General features: G+C 49.2%; 1 long non-coding RNA gene across 1 annotated transcript; it reads right to left on the bottom strand.

The window, feature by feature from the left end:
• Positions 1 to 1,218: 1,218 nt before the first annotated feature.
• Positions 1,219 to 23,096, bottom strand: LOC140122783 (uncharacterized). Its single transcript, XR_011854374.1, has 3 exons — positions 23,056 to 23,096; positions 17,119 to 17,177; positions 1,219 to 1,403 (listed from the first exon to the last, which is right to left on the bottom strand). It is a non-coding gene; the product is annotated as an uncharacterized lncRNA (long non-coding RNA).
• Positions 23,097 to 23,493: the final 397 nt, after the last annotated feature.

Below are 23,493 nucleotides of genomic sequence, written 5' to 3'. Positions count from 1 at the left end.
GTGCAGTGGGAGCTTGTGTGGCGTCTGCTGAGAATGAGGACGTTAAGCTGAACGAGGGTGAGTGCGTGGGGGTGTAAATTCCACTTACTGCTGCCGGGGATGAGGTGGCACTTGAGTGTAGCTGATCTTCCCGCTCTTCTGCGATGGTGTGGCCCGCGCCATTTTGCGGGGATGCAGTAGCGGGAGTGAAGGAAGATAGCTTCCCCGGGCTTTTCTTTGCCCTCCGCTTAGCTGACCTCGATAGCGGAGACATTCCCCTTCGTTTAGGGGTTTGTTTGAGGGCTTGGGGTTGCTTTGTGCCGGTGTTTGCCGTGTTATTCGCCGCTGCGGTCCAGGAGCTCACGGCTCACACGTCTTCCTTCATGAGCCGCTGGCCACGCCCCCGGTTGCCCATATTTCTAAGCCTGCCATTCATATTACTATTTATATTACTGTTTATCTTGTTATATTGGAGTTTGGCCAGTAGGGGGAGCTGGAGGACCAGGGGGCATTATCATGTGCTTTGTACTACCCTGAGGGTTTGTGTATTGGTGACATGGGTTCACATTTTTAAATGTTTTTATTGTGTGATGAAATGCCTCTGTTCTCTTTATAGTACAATGGTGCAGCTAAGTGGACTCATCCCTACGTAATAGTAAGTTTATTAGATAATGGTGGGTAATACGAGGTAGAGGCCCAGATAGCGCTAAGGGAGCTTTCACTCTGGCATCTTCATGTTCGTGTATCTCTGATTTTCCCTGATAAGTTACTGTTGTTTTTTATGGGTCTTTTCACATTGGCTTTTTTGTTCAAGTAAAAAAAATTTAAAAAATGTTTGTTGTTTTTCACTGATGCGGTTCATGGAAGGCAATAGAAGTCTACGGAGCTGCAAAACTAGTGACAGGTTGTTTCTAAGGCCGTAGAACCAGGCGTGGTATTTTCTAACCAATGTTAAACCTTCCGAGGGTTTTTTTACGGCCACAGAAACAAAACATAAGCAAAACGGAGAAAACATGGAACAGACACTCAACACACACAAGAGCGTCCACCCTGTAAAGTGTCTGGCAACCCCTCAGTCTCCAATTCCTTTCTGCTCTCTAATACTTGTCCCATCACTCACCTTGGATTGTTATTTCCATTGTTGGTCAAAGAGTCTCCGACGAGGATTTCTGCACCGTTAACCCTGTTCCCATAGGCACCTCTGTTAGTGATGCGAATGTAATGTATTCTGTAGGATTTCAGCAGGTCCACCCTCCACCAGGGAGACCATTCTGGGTGTGTGTGAAAACACGATCCGTGATAATAGTCGGTGTCCTTGTTTCCATCTATTCCATTTATTGCCATTCCCAGATAGCCCCAGTGAGACTTAGGATCCCTATAAATGGAGGACATTGTGGCTCGACCTTGAAGTGCGAGATTGTTATCTATCAAGGAAAGATGAAACATGAAAGGGAATAAATTATCAGTCATTTAAGGTGATAGATGCACAAACAACCTACAGAATCTGTAACTGCGCTCAATATAAGGATATACTGTATAGAAACCTTTATGGTTCCATGGAGAATCGAGGTTACTACACTAGAAGCTATCTGTTGTAGCCATGACTGTTCCTAATCGTGTGTAGGGCTGCAAGAATTGTTGTTTTTACCTGACAACAGTTCTATAACATGAGCACATCATTTGTGATGCTTTCTGTCCTTGTACTGAGTGATCCAAACAGAACAGGAACTATCCACAAGCCCAAACCCACCAAGACTCGCCTGTAACCTTACTACAGGGTAACTGTCACGATTCGTGAGGGACAAACTGTCTGAGAGTCTCTTTGGGAAGAGTCTGTGGACCCTCTGGGCCACCGCGGGGAAACAGTCACAACCTGATATGACAGCAGGAACGCAGAGGAGCACTGGTAACGCTGGTACGGAGTGATGACACCACTGGGCTAGAACCCTGGAAGGCACGACAGAAGCACAGGAAGGCAGGAGGTCACTACTGGGCTGGATCCCTGGATGGCACAGCAGGAGCACAGTCGTACGGGAACGGACCACAGGACACAGAACACAGGATATGGACCACAGGATATGGACCAGCGGATACGGACCACCGGACATGGACCACAGGATACACATCACAGGATACAGACCAACGACACAGAGCACAGGATACGGACCACCGGACACAGACCACAGGTTACGGACCACTGGACACAGACCACAGGATACAGACCACCGGACACGGACCACAGGATAGGGGCCACCCGACACAGACCACAGGATACGGGACACCTGACACAGACCACAGGATACGGGCCACTGGACGAGGACCACAGGAACACGGAGGCATCTGGAAACGCACAGGACCCCGGGAACACACGGGAGGCGTTCACATCAATGGGAAGACTTGAAGATCCGGCAGTGAGTGAAGGGAGCCGCCAGGTAATATAGGAAACCTGGAAGTGACCAGTACCAATGGGAAGGACGCTAGCCCTTTAAGTTCAGAGAAGTCAGCGCGCGTGCTCTAGAGGCGAGAGCGTGCGGCCTGGAAGGTGGGAGGCGTGCAGTCTGTACGCCGGGACCCGGAGCACAGCCAGGAACCAGGATAGGTAAGTCCGACAGGGGAACGGGGACACAGCGAGTCACGGGTGAACCCGCGATCCACCAGTGACAGTACCCCCCTCCCCTTTAGGGCCTCTTCTCCTCCAATTTATCTCGGTGACAAACACCTGAGGAGAAAAGCAGAAACAGGACAAACCCCAATGTGGTGCTTGGACCTGGCAGGGAACAAGCTGAGGATACCCTGGAGACGTCTGGAGAGTCCTTTGGCCGACAGATGGATAACTTGCAAGGACTCCTCAACAAGCAGTACGACCGGAGGCTGAAATGGCTCTTGGAAGGCCGGAGCAGCATTAGGAAGCTGCAGAGGCAGGGATGGCTCTTGGAAAGCAGGAACAGCACTGCGAAGCTGTGGAGGCAGGAGTAGTTCTTGGAAAGCTGGAACAGCTTTGGGAAACTGCGGAGAGTGGAGCGGATCCTGGTACACCAGAGGCTGGAGCGGGTCTTGGCATACCGGAGATTGGAGCGGCTCTTGGCACATCAAAGATTGGAATGGCTCTTGGCACCTTGGATAGTGGAGCGAATCTTGGCACATCGAAGGCTTGAGCGACTCTTGGCACACCGGAGACTGGAACGATTTTTGGCATACCGGAGATTGCAACGGCTCGTGGCACATTGAAGACTGGAGTGGCTCTTGGCACATTGGAGAGTGGAGTGGCTCTTGGCACATTAGAGAGGCCTCTGGGAAGGCCGTAGACTCTGGTGTGCCTACTGGGAGAGGCGGAGACTCTGGAGCGGCTTCTGGGAGAGCCGGAGACGCTGGAGCGGCTTCTGGGAGAGCCGGAGACGCTGGAGCGGCTTCTGGGAGAGCTGGAGACTCCGGAGCGGCTTCTGGGAGAGCTGGAGACTCCGGAGCGGCTTCTGGGAGAGCCAGAGACTCTGGAGCAGTTTCTGGGAGAGTTGGAGACTCCGGAGCGGCTTCTGGGAGAGCCGGAGACTCTTCTGGGAAAGACTGCAGTTGCTTTTGGAACACCAGAGCCAGGCAAGGAAGCCGGACTTTAAAAAAAAAAGTGTCGCTTGGCACGCACTTACCTGCACCCAGGGCAGGACGGTGAACTTCAGTGAACTCCGACGAAATTCAACGCAGCAGCGACACCTAGTGGACATCGGGTGCACTACCTTAGTGAATCGCCGGAAGACCCGAAACCTCCACAGAGAACGTGCCGCTGGATCGCGAATGAACCAGGTAAGTAAATCTACCCCACTGTCTGTACAATAATAGATATTGGACCAAAACCAAACAGAATAAATAGAGAAAATCTTAAGCAATTATAGATCCGAGCCCCCAGAATAAAGGTTCAGTGTCAGACACCCTGAACAAATACAGACACCTAAACCTGATCACTTACAACTTAACTACAATTAAAGGCAATCTACCCCTTCATTTGTGGCAGGCTGACCATTAGCGCTGCTGGGTAACTCTTGTAGGAGCTTTTCTCCTGTACTTAAGGTATAAAATCAACTTTTACCTTTGTATGAATGAAGCAGAAATGCTACGGGGGAAAGAGAAGGGGGAAAGTGCTTTGGGGGGGGGGGGTATAAAAGTCAATTTTATACCTCAGACAAAGGAGCAAAGCTCCTACAGGGGTTCCCCAGCGGAGTTAATAGTTTGCCTGCCACAAATGACAAAGTCAGTGGGAGATGGAAGGTCCTAAAAAATGACTTCAGGGAACTAGGTAAGAAGCTGAAATCCAGGACCTCCGAGGTAGTATTTTCAGAAATACTACCAGTGCCACTAGCATCACTAAAGAGACAGCAGGAGAAGTTAGATAATAAGGGTTTGGGTTCATGGAGAACTTCTCTGTGGGCTACAGGCTTTTTGCTAGAGACAGGCTGCACCTAAAGGGAAGGATGGTTAGTCGACTGCAGGGCCAGGACAAGGCATTTTGGTGCCCAAGGCAACCAAGTACTCCCAGTAAGTGCCCTGCCCCCCCAGTAGATAGCCAGCCAGCCCTCGTTAGTATATAGCCAGACAGAACCCAGTAGTATATAAACAGATGGCTCCAAGTAGTATATAGACAGATAGATCCCAGTAGTATATAGCCAGACAGGCCCCAGTAGTATATAGCTAGTCACCAGCCCCATAGTATATAGTCAGCCAGCCCCCCTGTAGTATATAGCCAGCCTGCCCCCCTGTTGTATATAGCCAGCCTGCCCTCCCTGTAATTAATAGACAGCCTGCCCCCCTGTTGTATAAAGCCAGCCTGCCCCCCCCTTTAGTATATAGACAGCCTGCCCCCTGTAGTATATAGACAGCCTGCCCCCTGTAGTATATAGCCAGTCTGCCCTCCCTGTAGTATATAGCCAGCTTGCCCCACCTGTAGTATATAGACAGCCTACACCCCTGTAGTATATAGCCATCCTGCCCCAACTGTTGTATATAGCCAGTCTGCCCCCTGTAGTATATAGCCAAGCTGCCACTCCTAAAGTATATAGCCAGCCTGCCCTCCCTGTGGTATATAGCCAGCCTGCCCTCCCTGTGGTATATAGCCAGCCTGCCCTTCCTGTAGTTTATAGACAGCCTGCCCCCCCTTTAGTATATAGGGAGCCTGCCCCCTGTAGTATATAGCCAGCCTGCTAAACTCGGGTAAACTGTTCTACCATCACCATAGACAGGGGGCATCCTCTACACCTAAAGGAGAGGAGGTTTTACCATCACTATAGACAGGGGGCATCATCTACACCTAGAGGAGAGGAGGTTCTACCATCACCATAGAAAGGGGGCATCCTCTACACCTAGAGGAGAGGTGGTTCTATCATCACCATAGACAGGGGGCATCCTCTACACCTAGAGGAGAGGTGGTTCTATCATCACCATAGACAGGGGGCATCCTCTACACCTAGAGGAGAGGAGGTTCTACCATCACCATAGACAGGGGGCATCCTCTACACCTAAAGGAGAGGAGGTTTTACCATCACTATAGACAGGGGGCATCATCTACACCTAGAGGAGAGGAGGTTCTACCATCACCATAGAAAGGGGGCATCCTCTACACCTAGAGGAGAGGTGGTTCTATCATCACCATAGACAGGGGGCATCCTCTACACCTAGAGGAGAGGTGGTTCTATCATCACCATAGACAGGGGGCATCCTCTACACCTAGAGGAGAGGAGGTTCTACCATCACCATAGACAGGGGGCATCCTCTACACCAAGAGGAGAGGAGGTTCTACCATCACCATAGACAGGGGGCATCCTCTACACCTAGAGGAGAGGTGGTTCTATCATCACCATAGACAGGGGGCATCCTCTACACCTAGAGGAGAGGAGGTTCTACCATCACCATAGACAGGGGACATCCTCTACACCTAGATGAGAGGAGGTTCTACCATCACCACAGACAGGGGGCATCCTCTACAGCTAGAGGAGAGGTGGTTCTACCATCACCGTAGACAGGGGGCATCGTCTACACTTAGAAGAGAGGAGGTTCTACCATCACCATAGACAGGGGGCATCCTCTACACCTAGAGGAGAGGAGGTTCTACCATCACCATAGACAGAGGGCATCCTCTACAATGAGAGGAGAGGAGGTTCTACCATCACCATAGACAGGGGGCATCCTCTACACCTAGAGGAGAGGTGGTTCTGCCATCATCATAGACAGGGTGCATTCTCTACACCTAGAGGATAGGAGGTTCTACCATCTCTATAGACAGGGGGCATCCTCTACACCTACAGGAAAATATGTTCCACCATCGCCATAGACAGGGGGCATCCTCTACACCTGGAGGAGAGGCGATTCTACCATTACCATAGAAAGGAGGCATTCTCTACACCTAGAGGAGAGCGGGTTCTACCATCACCATAGACAGGGGACATCTTCTACACCTAGAGGAGGTTCTACCATCACCATAGACAGGAGGCATCCTCTACACCTAGAGGAGAGGAGGTTCTACCATCACCATAGACAGAAGCATCCTCTACACCTAGAGGAGATTCTACCATCACCATAGACAGGGGCATCCTCTACACCTAGAGGAGAGGAGGTACTACCATCACCATAGACAGGGGGCATCCTCTACACCTAGAGGGGAGGAGGTTCTACCATCACCATAGACAGGGGGCATCCTCTACACCTAGAGGAGAGGAGATTCTATCATCACCATAGACAGGAGGCATCCTCTACACCTAGAGGAGAGCGGGTTCTACCATCACCATAGATAGGGGACATCCTCTACACCTAGAGGAGAGGAGGTTCTACCATCACCATAGACAGGAGCATCCTCTACACCTAGAGGAGAAGAGGTTCTACCATCACCATAGACAGGAGGCATCCTCTACACCTAGAGGAGAGCGGGTTCTACCATCACCATAGACAGGGGTCATCATCTACACCTAGAGGATAGGAGATTCTACCATCACCATAGACAGGGGCATCCTCTACACTTAGAGGAGAGGAGGTTCTATCATCACCACAGACAGGAGGCATCCTCTACACCTAGAGGAGAGCGGGTTCTACCATCACCATAGACAGGGGACATCCTCTACACCTAGAGGATAGGAGATTCTACCATCACCATAGACAGGGGCATCCTCTACACCTAGAGGGGAGGAGGTTCTACCATCACCATAGACAGGGGGCATTCTCTACACATAGAGGATAGGAGGTTCTACCATCACTATAGACAGGGGGCATCCTCTACACCTAGAGGAGAGGAGGTTCTACCATCACCATAGACAGACGGCATACTCTACACTGAGAGGAGAGGAGGTTCTACCATCACCATAGACAGGGGGCATTCTCTACACCTAGAGGATAGGAGGTTCTACCATCACAATAGACAGGGGGCATCCTCTACACCTAGAGGAAAATATGTTCCACCATCACCATAGACAGGGGGATCCTCTACACCTAGAGGAGAGGCGATTCTACCATCACCAGAGATAGGAGGCATCCTCCACACCTAGAGTAGAGGAGGTTCTACCATCTCCATAGACAGGGGGCATCCTGTACACCTAGAGGAGAGGTGATTCCACCATCACCATAGACAGGGGGATCCTCTACCCCGAGAGGAGAGGCGATTCTACCATCACCTAGAGGAGAGGAGGTTCTACCATCACCATAGACAGAGGGCATCCTCTACACTGAGAGGAGAGGAGGTTCTACCATCACCATAGACAGGGGGCATTCTCTACACCTAGAGGATAGGAGGTTCTACCATCACTATAGACAGGGGGCATCCTCTACACCTAGAGGAAAATATGTTCCACCATCACCATAGACAGGGGGCATCCTGTACACCTAGAGGAGAGGTGATTCCACCATCACCATAGACAGGGGGATCCTCTACCCCGAGAGGAGAGGCGATTCTACCATCACCTAGAGGAGAGGAGGTTCTACCATCACCATAGACAGGGGGCATCCGCTACACCTAGAGGAGAGGAGTTTCTACCATTCCCAAATACAGGGGACATCCTCTACACCTAGAGGAGAGGAGGTTCTACCATCACCATAGACAGGGGGCATCCTCTACACCTAGAGGAGAGGAGGTTCTACCATCACCATAGACAGGGGGCATCCTCTACACCTAGAGGAGAGGTGGCTCTACCATCACCATAGACAGGGGGCATCCGCTACACCTAGAGGAGAGGAGTTTCTACCATTCCCATATACAGGGGACATCCTCTACACCTAGAGGAGAGGAGGTTCTACCATCACCATAGACAAGGGGCATCCTCTACACCTAGAGGAGAGGAGGTTCTACCATCACCATAGACAGGGGGCATCCTCTACACCTAGAGGAGAGGAGATTCTACCATCACCATAGACAGGGGCATCCTCTACACCTAGAGGAGAGGAGGTTCTACCATCACCATAGACAGGGGGCATCCTCTACACCTAAAGGAGAGGAGGTTTTACCATCACTATAGACAGGGGGCATCATCTACACCTAGAGGAGAGGAGGTTCTACCATCACCATAGACAGGGGGCATCCTCTACACCTAGAGGAGAGGTGGTTCTATCATCACCATAGACAGGGGGCATCCTCTACACCTAGAGGAGAGGAGGTTCTACCATCACCATAGACAGGGGGCATCCTCTACACCTAGAGGAGAGGAGGTTCTACCATCACCATAGACAGGGGGCATCCTCTACACCTAGAGGAGAGGTGGTTCTATCATCACCTTAGACAGGGGGCATCCTCTACACCTAGAGGAGAGGAGGTTCTACCATCACCATAGACAAGGGACATCCTCTACACCTAAATGAGAGGAGGTTCTACCATCACCACAGACAGGGGGCATCCTCTACAGCTAGAGGAGAGGAGGTTCTACCATCACCACAGACAGGGGGCATCCTCTACACCTAGAGGAGGTTCTACCATCACCATAGACAGGAGACATCCTCTACATCTAGAGGAGAGGAGGTTCTACCATCACCACAGACAGGGGGCATCCTCTACACCTAGAGGAGAGGAGGTTCTACCATCACCATAGACAGGGGGCATCCTCTACACCTAGAGGAGAGGAGGTTCTACCATCACCATAGACAGGGGGCATCCTCTACACCTAGAGGAGAGGAGGTTCTACCATCACCATAGACCGGGGGCATCCTCCACACCTAGAGGAGAGGAGGTTCCTCCATCACCATAGACAGGGGGCATCCACTACACCTTGAGGAGAGGAGGTTCTACCATCACCATAGACAGGGGACATCCTCTACACCTTGAGGAGAGGTGGTTCTACCATCAACATAGACAGGGGAGATCCTCTACTCCTAGAGGAGAGGAGGTTCCACCATCACCATAGACAGGGGGCATCCTCTACACCTTGAGGAGTGGAGGTTCTACCATCACCATAGACAGGGGGCATCCTCTACACCTAGAGGAGGTTCTACCATCACCATAAACAGGAGACATCCTCTACACCTAGATGAGAGGAGGTTCTACCATCACCACAGACAAGGGGCATCCTCTACACCTAGAGGAGAGGAGGTTCTATTATCACCATACACAGGGGGCATCCTCTACATCTAGAGGAGAGGAGGTTCTACCATCACCACAGACAGGGGGCATCCTCTACACCTAGAGGAGAGGAGGTTCTATTATCACCATAGACAGGGGGCATTCTCTACACCTAGAGGAGAGGAGGTTCTACCATCACCATAGACAGGGGGCATCCTCTACACCTAGAGGAGAGGAGGTTCTACCATCACCATAGACAGGGGGCATCCTCCACACCTAGAGGAGAGGAGGTTCCTCCATCACCATAGACAGGGGGCATCCACTACACCTTGAGGAGAGGAGGTTCTACCATCACCATAGACATGGGACATCCTCTACACCTTGAGGAGAGGTGGTTCTACCATCAACATAGACAGGGGAGATCCTCTACTCCTAGAGGAGAGGAGGTTCCACCATCACCATAGACAGGGGGCATCCTCTACACCTTGAGGAGTGGAGGTTCTACCATCACCATAGACAGGGGACATCCTCTACACCTTGAGGAGCGGAGGTTCTACCATCACCATAGACCAGGGACATCCTCTACACCTTGAGGAGAGGAGGGTCTACCATGACCATAGAAAGGGGCATCCTCTACACCTAGAGGAGAGGAGGCTCTACCATCACCATAGACAGGGGGCATCCTCTACACCTAGAGGAGAGGAGGCTCTACCATCACCATAGAAAGGGGGCATCCTCTACACCTAGAGGAGAGGAGGTTCTACCATCACCATAGACAAGGGGCATCCTCTACACCTACAGGAAAATATGTTCCACCATCGCCATAGACAGGGGGCATCCTCTACACCTGGAGGAGAGGCGATTCTACCATTACCATAGAAAGGAGGCATCATCTACACCTAGAGGAGAGGAGGTTCTACCATCACTATAGACAGGGGGCATCCTCTACACCTAGAGGAAAATATGTTCCACCATCACCATAGACAGGGGGCATCCTCTACACCTAGAGGAGAGGAGGTTCTACCATCACCATAGACAGGAGGCATCCTCTACGCCTAGAGGAGAGGAGGTTCTATCATCACCATAGACAGGAGGCATCCTCTACACCTAGAGGAGAGCGGGTTCTACCATCACCATAGACAGGGGACATCTTCTACACCTAGAGGAGGTTCTACCATCACCATAGACAGGAGGCATCCTCTACACCTAGAGGAGAGGAGGTTCTACCATCACCATAGACAGAAGCATCCTCTACACCTAGAGGAGATTCTACCATCACCATAGACAGGGGCATCCTCTACACCTAGAGGAGAGGAGGTACTACCATCACCATAGACAGGGGGCATCCTCTACACCTAGAGGGGAGGAGGTTCTACCATCACCATAGACAGGGGGCATCCTCTACACCTAGAGGAGAGGAGATTCTATCATCACCATAGACAGGAGGCATCCTCTACACCTAGAGGAGAGCGGGTTCTACCATCACCATAGATAGGGGACATCCTCTACACCTAGAGGAGAGGAGGTTCTACCATCACCATAGACAGGGGCATCCTCTACACCTAGAGGAGAAGAGGTTCTACCATCACCATAGACAGGAGGCATCCTCTACACCTAGAGGAGAGCGGGTTCTACCATCACCATAGACAGGGGTCATCATCTACACCTAGAGGATAGGAGATTCTACCATCACCATAGACAGGGGCATCCTCTACACTTAGAGGAGAGGAGGTTCTATCATCACCATAGACAGGAGGCATCCTCTACACCTAGAGGAGAGCGGGTTCTACCATCACCATAGACAGGGGACATCCTCTACACCTAGAGGATAGGAGATTCTACCATCACCATAGACAGGGGCATCCTCTACACCTAGAGGGGAGGAGGTTCTACCATCACCATAGACAGGGGGCATTCTCTACACATAGAGGATAGGAGGTTCTACCATCACTATAGACAGGGGGCATCCTCTACACCTAGAGGAGAGGAGGTTCTACCATCACCATAGACAGACGGCATACTCTACACTGAGAGGAGAGGAGGTTCTACCATCACCATAGACAGGGGGCATTCTCTACACCTAGAGGATAGGAGGTTCTACCATCACTATAGACAGGGGGCATCCTCTACACCTAGAGGAAAATATGTTCCACCATCACCATAGACAGGGGGATCCTCTACACCTAGAGGAGAGGCGATTCTACCATCACCAGAGATAGGAGGCATCCTCCACACCTAGAGTAGAGGAGGTTCTACCATCTCCATAGACAGGGGGCATCCTGTACACCTAGAGGAGAGGTGATTCCACCATCACCATAGACAGGGGGATCCTCTACCCCGAGAGGAGAGGCGATTCTACCATCACCTAGAGGAGAGGAGGTTCTACCATCACCATAGACAGAGGGCATCCTCTACACTGAGAGGAGAGGAGGTTCTACCATCACCATAGACAGGGGGCATTCTCTACACCTAGAGGATAGGAGGTTCTACCATCACTATAGACAGGGCGCATCCTCTACACCTAGAGGAAAATATGTTCCACCATCACCATAGACAGGGGGATCCTCTACACCTAGAGGAGAGGCGATTCTACCATCACCAGAGATAGGAGGCATCCTCCACACCTAGAGGAGAGGAGGTTCTACCATCACCATAGACAGGGGGCATCCTGTACACCTAGAGGAGAGGTGATTCCACCATCACCATAGACAGGGGGATCCTCTACCCCGAGAGGAGAGGCGATTCTACCATCACCTAGAGGAGAGGAGGTTCTACCATCACCATAGACAGGGGGCATCCGCTACACCTAGAGGAGAGGAGTTTCTACCATTCCCAAATACAGGGGACATCCTCTACACCTAGAGGAGAGGAGGTTCTACCATCACCATAGACAGGGGGCATCCTCTACACCTAGAGGAGAGGAGATTCTACCATCACCATAGACAGGGGGCATCCTCTACACCTAGAGGAGAGGTGGCTCTACCATCACCATAGACAGGGGGCATCCGCTACACCTAGAGGAGAGGAGTTTCTACCATTCCCATATACATGGGACATCCTCTACACCTAGAGGAGAGGAGGTTCTACCATCACCATAGACAAGGGGCATCCTCTACACCTAGAGGAGAGGAGGTTCTACCATCACCATAGACAGGGGGCATCCTCTACACCTAGAGGAGAGGAGATTCTACCATCACCATAGACAGGGGCATCCTCTACACCTAGAGGAGAGGAGGTTCTACCATCACCATAGACAGGGGGCATCCTCTACACCTAAAGGAGAGGAGGTTTACCATCACTATAGACAGGGGGCATCATCTACACCTAGAGTAGAGGAGGTTCTACCATCACCATAGACAGGGGGCATCCTCTACACCTAGAGGAGAGGTGGTTCTATCATCAGCATAGACAGGGGGCATCCTCTACACCTAGAGGAGAGGAGGTTCTACCATCACCATAGACAGGGGGCATCCTCTACACCTAAAGGAGAGGAGGTTTTACCATCACTATAGACAGGGGGCATCATCTACACCTAGAGGAGAGGAGGTTCTACCATCACCATAGACAGGGGGCATCCTCTACACCTAGAGGAGAGGTGGTTCTATCATCACCATAGACAGGGGGCATCCTCTACACCTAGAGGAGAGGAGGTTCTACCATCACCATAGACAGGGGGCATCCTCTACACCTAGAGGAGAGGAGGTTCTACCATCACCATAGACAGGGGGCATCCTCTACACCTAGAGGAGAGGTGGTTCTATCATCACCTTAGACAGGGGGCATCCTCTACACCTAGAGGAGAGGAGGTTCTACCATCACCATAGACAAGGGACATCCTCTACACCTAGATGAGAGTAGGTTCTACCATCACCACAGACAGGGGGCATCCTCTACAGCTAGAGGAGAGGTGGTTCTACCATCACCATAGACAGGGGGCATCGTCTACACCTAGAGGAGAGGAGGTTCTACCATCACCATAGACAGGGGGCATCCTCTACACCTAGAGGAGGTTCTACCATCACCATAGACAGGAGACATCCTCTACATCTAGATGAGAGGAGGTTCTACCATCACCACAGACAGGGGGCATCCTCTACACCTAGAGGAGGTTCTACCATCACCATAGACAGGAGACATCCTCTACATCTAGAGGAGAGGAGGTTCTACCATCACCATAGACAGGGGGCATCCTCTACACCTAGAGGAGAGGAGGTTCTACCATCACCATAGACAGGGGGCATCCTCCACACCTAGAGGAGAGGAGGTTCCTCCATCACCATAGACAGGGGGCATCCACTACACCTTGAGGAGAGGAGGTTCTATCATCACCATAGACAGGGGACATCCTCTACACCTTGAGGAGAGGTGGTTCTACCATCAACATAGACAGGGGAGATCCTCTACTCCTAGAGGAGAGGAGGTTCCACCATCACCATAGACAGGGGGCATCCTCTACACCTTGAGGAGTGGAGGTTCTACCATCACCATAGACAGGGGGCATCCTCTACACCTAGAGGAGGTTCTACCATCACCATAGACAGGAGACATCCTCTACACCTAGATGAGAGGAGGTTCTACCATCACCATAGACAGGAGACATCCTCTACACCTAGATGAGAGGAGGTTCTACCATCACCACAGACAGGGGGCATCCTCTACATCTAGAGGAGAGGAGGTTCTACCATCACCACAGACAGGGGGCATCCTCTACATCTAGAGGAGAGGAGGTTCTACCATCACCACAGACAGGGGGCATCCTCTACACCTAGAGGAGAGGAGGTTCTATTATCACCATAGACAGGGGGCATCCTCTACACCTAGAGGAGAGGAGGTTCTACCATCACCATAGACAGGGGGCATCCTCTACACCTAGAGGAGAGGAGGTTCTACCATCACCATAGACAGGGGGCATCCTCTACACCTAGAGGAGAGGAGGTTCTACCATCACCATAGACAGGGGGCATCCTCCACACCTAGAGGAGAGGAGGTTCCTCCATCACCATAGACATGGGGCATCCACTACACCTTGAGGAGAGGAGGGTCTACCATCACCATAGACAGGGGACATCCTCTACACCTTGAGGAGAGGTGGTTCTACCATCAACATAGACAGGGGAGATCCTCTACTCCTAGAGGAGAGGAGGTTCCACCATCACCATAGACAGGGGGCATCCTCTACACCTTGAGGAGTGGAGGTTCTACCATCACCATAGACAGGGGACATCCTCTACACCTTGAGGAGCGGAGGTTCTACCATCACCATAGACCAGGGACATCCTCTACACCTTGAGGAGAGGAGGGTCTACCATGACCATAGAAAGGGGCATCCTCTACACCTAGAGGAGAGGAGGCTCTACCATCACCATAGACAGGGGGCATCCTCTACACCTAGAGGAGAGGAGGCTCTACCATCACCATAGAAAGGGGGCATCCTCTACACCTAGAGGAGAGGAGGTTCTACCATCACCATAGACAGGGGGCATCCTCTACACCTAAAGGAGAGGAGATTCTACCATCACCATAGACAGGGGCATCCTCTACACCTAGAGGAGAGGAGGTTCTACCATCACCATAGACAGGGGGCATCCTCTACACCTAGAGGAGGTTCTACCATCACCATAGACAGGAGGCATCCTCTACACCTAGAGGAGAGGAGGTTCTACCATCACCATAGACAGGAGGCATCCTCTACACCTAGAGGAGAGGTGGTTTTACTATCACCATAGACAGGGGGGCATCCTCTACACCTAGAGGAGAGGAGTTTCTACCATCACCATAGACAGGGGGCATCCTCTACACCTAGAGGAGAGGAGTTTCTACCATCAGCATAGACAGGGGGTATCCTCTACTCCTAGAGGAGAGGAGGTTCTACCATCACCATAGACAGGAGACATCCTCTACACCTAGAGGAGAGGAGGTTCTACCATCACCATAGACAGGAAGCATCCTCTACACCTAGAGGAGAGGTGGTTCTACCATCACCATAGACAGGGGGCATCCTCTACACCTAGAGGAGAGGAGATTCTACCATCACCATAGACAGGGGGCATCCTCTACACCTAGAGGAGAGGAGGGTCTACCATCACCATAGACAGGGGGCATCCTCTACACCTAGAGGAGAGGAGGTTCTACCATCACCATAGACAGGGGGTATCCTCTACACCTAGAGGAGAGGTGGTTTTACTATCACCATAGACAGGGGGCATCCACTACACCTAGAGGAGACGAGGTTCTATCATCACCATAGACAGGGGACATCCTCTACACCTAGAGGAGAGGAGGTTCTACCATCACTATAGACAGGGGGCATCCTCTACACCTAGAGGAGAGGAGGTTCTACCATCACCATAGACAGGGGGCATCCTCTACACCTAGAGGAGAGGATGTTCTACCATCACCATAGACAGAGGGCATCCTCTACACCTAGAGGAGAGGTGGTTTTACTATCACCATAGACAGGGGGATCCTCTACACCTAGAGAAGATGAAGTTCTATCATCACCATAGACAGGGGACATCCTCTACACCTAGAGGAGAGGAGGTTCTACCATCTCCATAGACAGGGGGCATCCTCTACACCTAGAGGAGAGGAGGTTCTATCATCACCATAGACAGGGGGCATCCTCTACACCTAGAGGAGAGGAGGTTCTATCATCACCATAGACAGGGGGCATCCTCTACACCTAGGGGAGAGGAGGTTCTATCATCACCATAGACAGGGGGCATCCTCTACACCTAGGGGAGAGGAGGTTCTACCATCACCATAGACAAAGATGTGAGCAGTCAGACTATAGAACTCTCTTCCACAGGATGTTGTAATTAGAACATGTTCAGGAGGGGCCTGGATGCCTTTCTAGAGAGCAAAAATACCGCACTGTATAGGAATAGAACTTTTTGTTCATAATTTCTGTTGATCCAGGGAGTTATTCTGATGCCATATAATGGGGGTCGGGAAGAAATTTTTCCCCAGCTTTGGGCCAATTGCCATCAGACTTGCAGGGTATTTGCCTTCTTCTGGATTAATGCAATATACTGTATTTGTTGGACTTGATAGACTGAGGTCTTTTTCTAATCTCTTTACTAATAAATGAAGTGGAAGATTTCTTTTAGAAGTAGCTAATCCTGGGGTCTATTTATTCTACAGTCTGGTTTAGGGGTCTGTATTTGTTTAGGATGTCTGATCCTGTGTCTCTATTTATTCTGTTTGGGTTGGGGTCTGTGTTGGTTTAGGGTCTCAGATACTCGGGTCTCTATTTATTATATACTCTGGTTTGGGATGAGTATTTGTACAGATGTCTATATTCTGTGGTTTTGGGTCTATATTTGTTTAGGGTATCTGAACTTCTACTTAATTTAAATTAAAATAAAAGCTCCATATATACAGATTGCTGTAATCACACTACTGGGATCTATCTGGGACTGTTAAGGGTTTATCTATCATAGTATCTTTCATTTCAGATATATAGACTTTACACCACAGAATAACGAGAGACCCCAGGACCAGGGACTCTGAACAAACATCAAACCCCAAACCAGAGATCAAGGATCAAAAACATCCAAATCACTTATCAATGATATTAGAGGAGGATATAATTATAAAGCGGCTGAGGAGAGAAGTTACTGAACCTGCAGAAGCCTCATCAGACGCCGTCCACACCAGGACCACGAGGAGCAGAAGCTTCATGCTGCAAAGGAGAACATGTCCTGGTTATATGTGTAGAATAGATACAATAGGGGAAGATTTACTTACCCGGTCCTGTTGCGATCCAGCGGCGCGTTCTCTGACGCTGATTCGGGTCTTCCGGTGATTCACTAATGTCGTGCGCCTGATGTCCACCAGGTGGCGCTGCTCTGCTGAAGTCCGTCGTAGTTCACTGAAGTTCACCTTCCTATTGTGGGTGCAGGTAAGTGCGTGTCAAGTGACCCTTTTTTTTAAAAATGCGGCGGTTTTTCCGAATCTGTCGGGTTTTCTTACAGCCATGTCCCCGATTTCCGTCGCGTGCATGCCGGCGCCGATGCGTCACAATCCGATTGCGTGCGACAAAATCCCAGGGCAATTTAGGGAAAATCGGTGCAAATCGGAAAAATACGGGTAACCCAACGGAAAACCGCGATTCGGGCCCTTAGTATATGACCCCCAATATATTTAGGTAGGAAGGGTTTGTCCAAATACAGATGGGTCACTATTGATGGAATCTACATATAATATGAATCCTGAATAATTCCAATTATAACCTGGAAATACAGGATCAGTCATGATAACGGAGCCCTGCAGCACTAACAGATGAGCATATGATATGTGATATGTAACAAAAAGGTTGGGATGGTGAAATATCTCTCGGAAAAATAAAAATATATGTATCAAATATTTTTTAAAAATCCATCTAAAGATACCAACCTCGGCCGCCTGCCCCTACCCCGAACTTAACTTTAAAATCTTAAATCGGAAGCCTTATATTTAATTGCATATTTTAATTCCCCAGGAAAATGTCTTTTTCAATTTTGGTGACAGATGACGCTGTATGCGCCAAAAATACATTGGGGGTCATTTACTACGGGCCCGATTCGCGTTTTCCCGATGTGTTACCCGAATGCTTCCGATTTTCCCTGTATTGCCCCGGGATTTTGGCACACGCGATCTGATTGTGTCGCATCTGCGCCGGCATGCACGCGACGGAAATCGGGGGGCGTGGCCGTACGAAAACCTGGCGGATTCGGAAAAACCGCCACATTAAAAAAAAAAAGTCTCGCTGTACTCGCGCTTATCTGCACTCGGCCCGGCTTGGTGAACTTCAGTGCATTCAGTGCAGCAGCGACACCTGGTGGACGTCGGAGGAACTGCCTTAATGAATCGCCGGAAAACCCGAATCCACCGCAGAGAACGCGCCGCTGGATCGCGAATGGACCGGGTAAGTAAATCTGCCCCACTGTGTGCAAAAACATTTAAAAAAGGGGATATTTCGATAAATACACATCAAATCCAAAATCTGTTTTTGTTTTTCAATTCCCTGTTCATTTCTGAAGATATTCACATTTTTGGACAATTTTTTACCAATTTTGATTTTTGCTGAATACAATAGGTAAGTAGACTAATAAACTTTCGACTGATAAACTTTAAAGCGTCACTTTTATTGGACAATAATAAATACAAGGGCGGGTGTAAGGACAGAAGAGCGGTCACATGATGAACTTGAGGATCTTGTATGTTTTACTAGTAACGTTACTGGTGAAGTTACATGTTACATGTGTGATTTATACCCTGATCCCATATCCCAGGGGATAATAGGGAATTGTTATCCTAGGGGCAGGTTCCGGTCGGGGTGGCAGCTGTTTAGAGCTGCGGCGCTGAGATGAGGCTAGATGTATGACCCAGGTTGGGTCGACTCTAACCTGTGTACATACAGGTGGTCCCCTACTTAAGAACACACGATTCACAGATTACCCCTACTTACAAACGGACCTCTGGATGTTGGTAATTGACTCTACTTTACCCCCAGGCTGCAATAATCAGCTGTAACAGTTATCAAGAGTCTGCAATGAAGATTTATTGTTACTCCTGGTTCTGATGACAAACCAACATTTTTAAAATCCAATTGTCACAGAGACTAAAAAAATTCTGGCTGTCGTTACAATTATAAAATATACAGTTCCGACTTACATACATATTCAACTTAAGAACAAACCTACAGAACCTATCCTGTACGTAACCCGGGGACTGCCTGTATTTTATTAATTATGTTTTTTTAGGTTATTGTGCAATAAAAGTGACATTTTAAAGTTTATTAATCTACTTACCAATTGTATTCGGCACTTTCTATAACTGGGGGTCAGTATATATAACTGGGGTTCTGTATATTACTTGGGTCTGTATATTATTGGATGGCTGTATAAATAACTGGGGGTCAGTATATATTACTGGGGGGGGTCTGTATATATTACTGGGGGCCTGTATATTACTGGGGGGCTGTATAAAAACTGGGGGCCTGTATATATTACTGGTGGGCTGTATATATAACTGGGGGCCTGTATATATAACGGGGGGCTGTATATATAACTGGGGGCCTGTATATAACTGGGGGCCTGTATATTACTGGGGGCCTGTATATATAACTGGGGGCCTGTATATTACTGGGGGCCTGAAATTATAACTGGGGGCCAGTATATATAACTGGGGGCCTGTATATTACTGGGGGCCTGAAATTATAACTGGGGGCCAGTATATATAACTGGGGTCGTGTATATTACTGGGGGGCTGTATATATAACTGGGGGCCTGTATATTACTGGGGGGCTGTATATATAACTGGGGGCCTGTATATATAACTGGGGGCCTGTATATATAACTGGGGGGCTGTATATATAACTGGGGGCCTGTATATATAACTGGGGGGCTGTATATATAACTGGGGGCCTGTATATAACTGGGGGCATGTATATTACTGGGGGGCTGTATATATAACTGGGGGCCTGTATATTACTGGGGGGCTGTATATATAACTGGGGGCCTGTATATAACTGGGGGCGTGTATATTACTGGGGGGCTGTATATATAACTGGGGGCCTGTATATTACTGGGGGGCTGTATATATAACTGGGGGCCTGTATATAACTGGGGGCGTGTATATTACTGGGGGGCTGTATATATAACTGGGGGCCTGTATATTACTGGGGGGCTGTATATATAACTGGGGGCCTGTATATTACTGGGGGGCTGTATATATAACTGGGGGCCTGTATATTACTGGGGGGCTGTATATATAACTGGGGGCCTGTATATTACTGGGGGCCTGAAATTATAACTGGGGGCCAGTATATATAACTGGGGGCCTGTATATTACTGGGGGGCTGTATATATAACTGGGGGCCTGTATATTACTGGGGGGCTGTATATATAACTGGGGGCCTGTATATATAAATGGGGGCCTGTATATTACTGGGGGGCTGTATATATAACTGGGGGCCTGTATATAACTGGGGGCGTGTATATTACTGGGGGGCTGTATATATAACTGGGGGCCTGTATATTACTGGGGGGCTGTATATATAACTGGGGGCCTGTATATTACTGGGGGGGCTGTATATATAACTAGGGGCCTGTATATTACTGGGGGCCTGAAATTATAACTGGGGGCCAGTATATTACTGGGGGGCTGTATATATAACTGGGGGCCTGTATATAACTGGGGGCCTGTATATATAACTGGGGGCCTGTATATTACTGGGGGGCTGTATATATAACTGGGGGCCTGTATATAACTGGGGGCCTGTATATAACTGGGGGCCTGTATATTACTGGGGGGCTGTATATATAACTGGGGGCCTGTATATAACTGGGGGCCTGTATATAACTGGGGGCCTGTATATTACTGGGGGGCTGTATATATAACTGGGAGCCTGTATATATAACTGGGGGGCTGTATATATAACTGGGGGCCTGTATATAACTGGGGGCGTGTATATTACTGGGGGGCTGTATATATAACTGGGGGCCTGTATATTACTGGGGGGCTGTATATATAACTGGGGGCGTGTATATTACTGGGGGGCTGTATATATAACTGGGGGCCTGTATATTACTGGATGGCTGTGTATATATATATAACTGGGGGCCTGTATATTACTGGGGGGCTGTATATATAACTGGGGGCCTGTATATTACTGGGGGGCTGTATATATAACTGGGGGCCTGTATATTACTGGGGGGCTGTATATATAACTGGGGGCCTGTATATTACTGGATGGCTGTATATATATATAACTAGGGGCCTGTATATTACTGGGGGGCTGTATATATAACTGGGGGCCTGTATATTACTGGGGGGCTGTATATATAACTGGGGGCCTGTATATTACTGGGGGGCTGTATATATAACTGGGGGCCTGTATATTACTGGATGGCTGTATATATATAACTGGGGGCGTGTATATTACTGGGGGGCTGTATATATAACTGGGGGCCTGTATATTACTGGGGGGCTGTATATATAACTGGGGGCCTGTATATTATTGGATGGCTGTATATATATATACTTGGGGGCGTGTATATTACTGGGGGGCTGTATATATAACTAGGGGCCTGTATATTATTGGATGGCTGTATATATATATACTTGGGGGCGTGTATATTACTGGGGGGCTGTATATATAACTAGGGGCCTGTATATTACTGGGGGGCTGTATATATAACTGGGGGCCTGTATATAACTGGGGGCCTGTATATTACTGGGGGGCTGTATATATAACTGGGAGCCTGTATATATAACTGGGGGGCTGTATATATAACTGGGGGCCTGTATATAACTGGGGGCGTGTATATTACTGGGGGGCTGTATATATAACTGGGGGCCTGTATATTACTGGATGGCTGTGTATATATATATAACTGGGGGCCTGTATATTACTGGGGGGCTGTATATATAACTGGGGGCCTGTATATTACTGGGGGGCTGTATATATAACTGGGGGCCTGTATATTACTGGATGGCTGTATATATATATAACTGGGGGCGTGTATATTACTGGGGGGCTGTATATATAACTGGGGGCCTGTATATTACTGGATGGCTGTATATATATATAACTGGGGGCGTGTATATTACTGGGGGGCTGTATATATAACTGGGGGCCTGTATATTACTGGGGGGCTGTATATATAACTGGGGGCCTGTATATTACTGGGGGGCTGTATATATAACTGGGGGCCTGTATATTATTGGATGGCTGTATATATATATATACTTGGGGGCGTGTATATTACTGGGGGGCTGTATATATAACTAGGGGCCTGTATTTAGAACTCTGAGGCTTCCTGCTAAGTTTTTTATTTAAAATTCCTGAGCGTCTCTGAGTGTATGTGCCCCCTAGGATGTCAGCAGGAGGAGACCATGGAGCACTTTATTACCGAGTGCCGGGGAGGGTCCAAGTCCACAGAAAATCAATTTTGATATAGGTATCAAAATTTGATAAAAAGGTAAAAAGTTGGTGATTCTATGATTGGACTCATCCGAAAAATAAAGGGATGTCGGTTGGACAGCATAGCGAAAAAAAAAAGTCATAAAAAAATGCCAGTAGGAAAATGGCGCAACTTTGTTTTTTACATGTTTCACTAGGTTTTACATTTTCTTTCCAGCACATTGCAGGAATATTAAATGGCGTCGCTAGGGAGTATAAGCCCCGTACAAAGCTGCAATGGTGATTACCGGCCAGTAATGATGGGGGCTGCATTGTCTGGGAGGGGGGATCCTGGGGACTTCTCTCATTGGGGCACATTTACTAAAAACAGGTCAGTCTGTACTATGTGCAGTTTCCTGGGCACCACTTTATTATGTAACATGAAGTGTGCAACACATTTGTGCTGGACTTTGCAGGATAAATCTGGCCAATGGCCCAACTGAGCACCGGACTCCCCCTAATTTTTGTCATTTAGTGCAGCCGCCCCCCTAAAGGGTCATGTGCGACACAATGTGGTGCAGACACTACAAGCCGATTACAAAACTAAAAGAACATTCAAAGTCCGACAGAAAACTGGTGCACGGCCCCAATCTATCTACAATGTGGACAATACCTGACAATGTGCTGATGTCTCTGGAGTCTCAGCGATGTCTCAGCAAAGTCTCTGATGCTCCTGTGATGTCTCTGATGTTCCTGTGATGTCTCTGATGTCCCTGTGATGTCTCTGATGCTCCTGTGATGTCTCTGATGTCCCTGATGTCCCTGTGATGTCTCTGATGTTCCTGTGATGTCTCTGATGTTCCTGTGATGTCTCTGATGTTCCTGCAATGTCTCTGATGCTCCTGTGATGTCTCTGATGTCCCTGTGATGTCTCTGATGTTCCTGTGATGTCTCTGATGCTCCTGTGATGTCTCTGATGCTCCTGTGATGTCTCTGATGCCCCTGTGATGTCTCTGATGTTCCTGTGATGTCTCTGATGCTCCTGTGATGTCTCTGATGTCCCTGTGATGTCTCTGATGCTCCTGTGATGTCTCTGATGTCCCTGATGTCC

Source organism: Engystomops pustulosus, chromosome 3 (assembly GCF_040894005.1).
Source record: "Engystomops pustulosus chromosome 3, aEngPut4.maternal, whole genome shotgun sequence".
Classification (NCBI taxonomy): domain Eukaryota; kingdom Metazoa; phylum Chordata; class Amphibia; order Anura; family Leptodactylidae; genus Engystomops; species Engystomops pustulosus.
The sequence above is the reverse complement of the archived record's forward strand: the minus strand, read 5'-3'. Positions and strand labels throughout refer to the sequence as shown.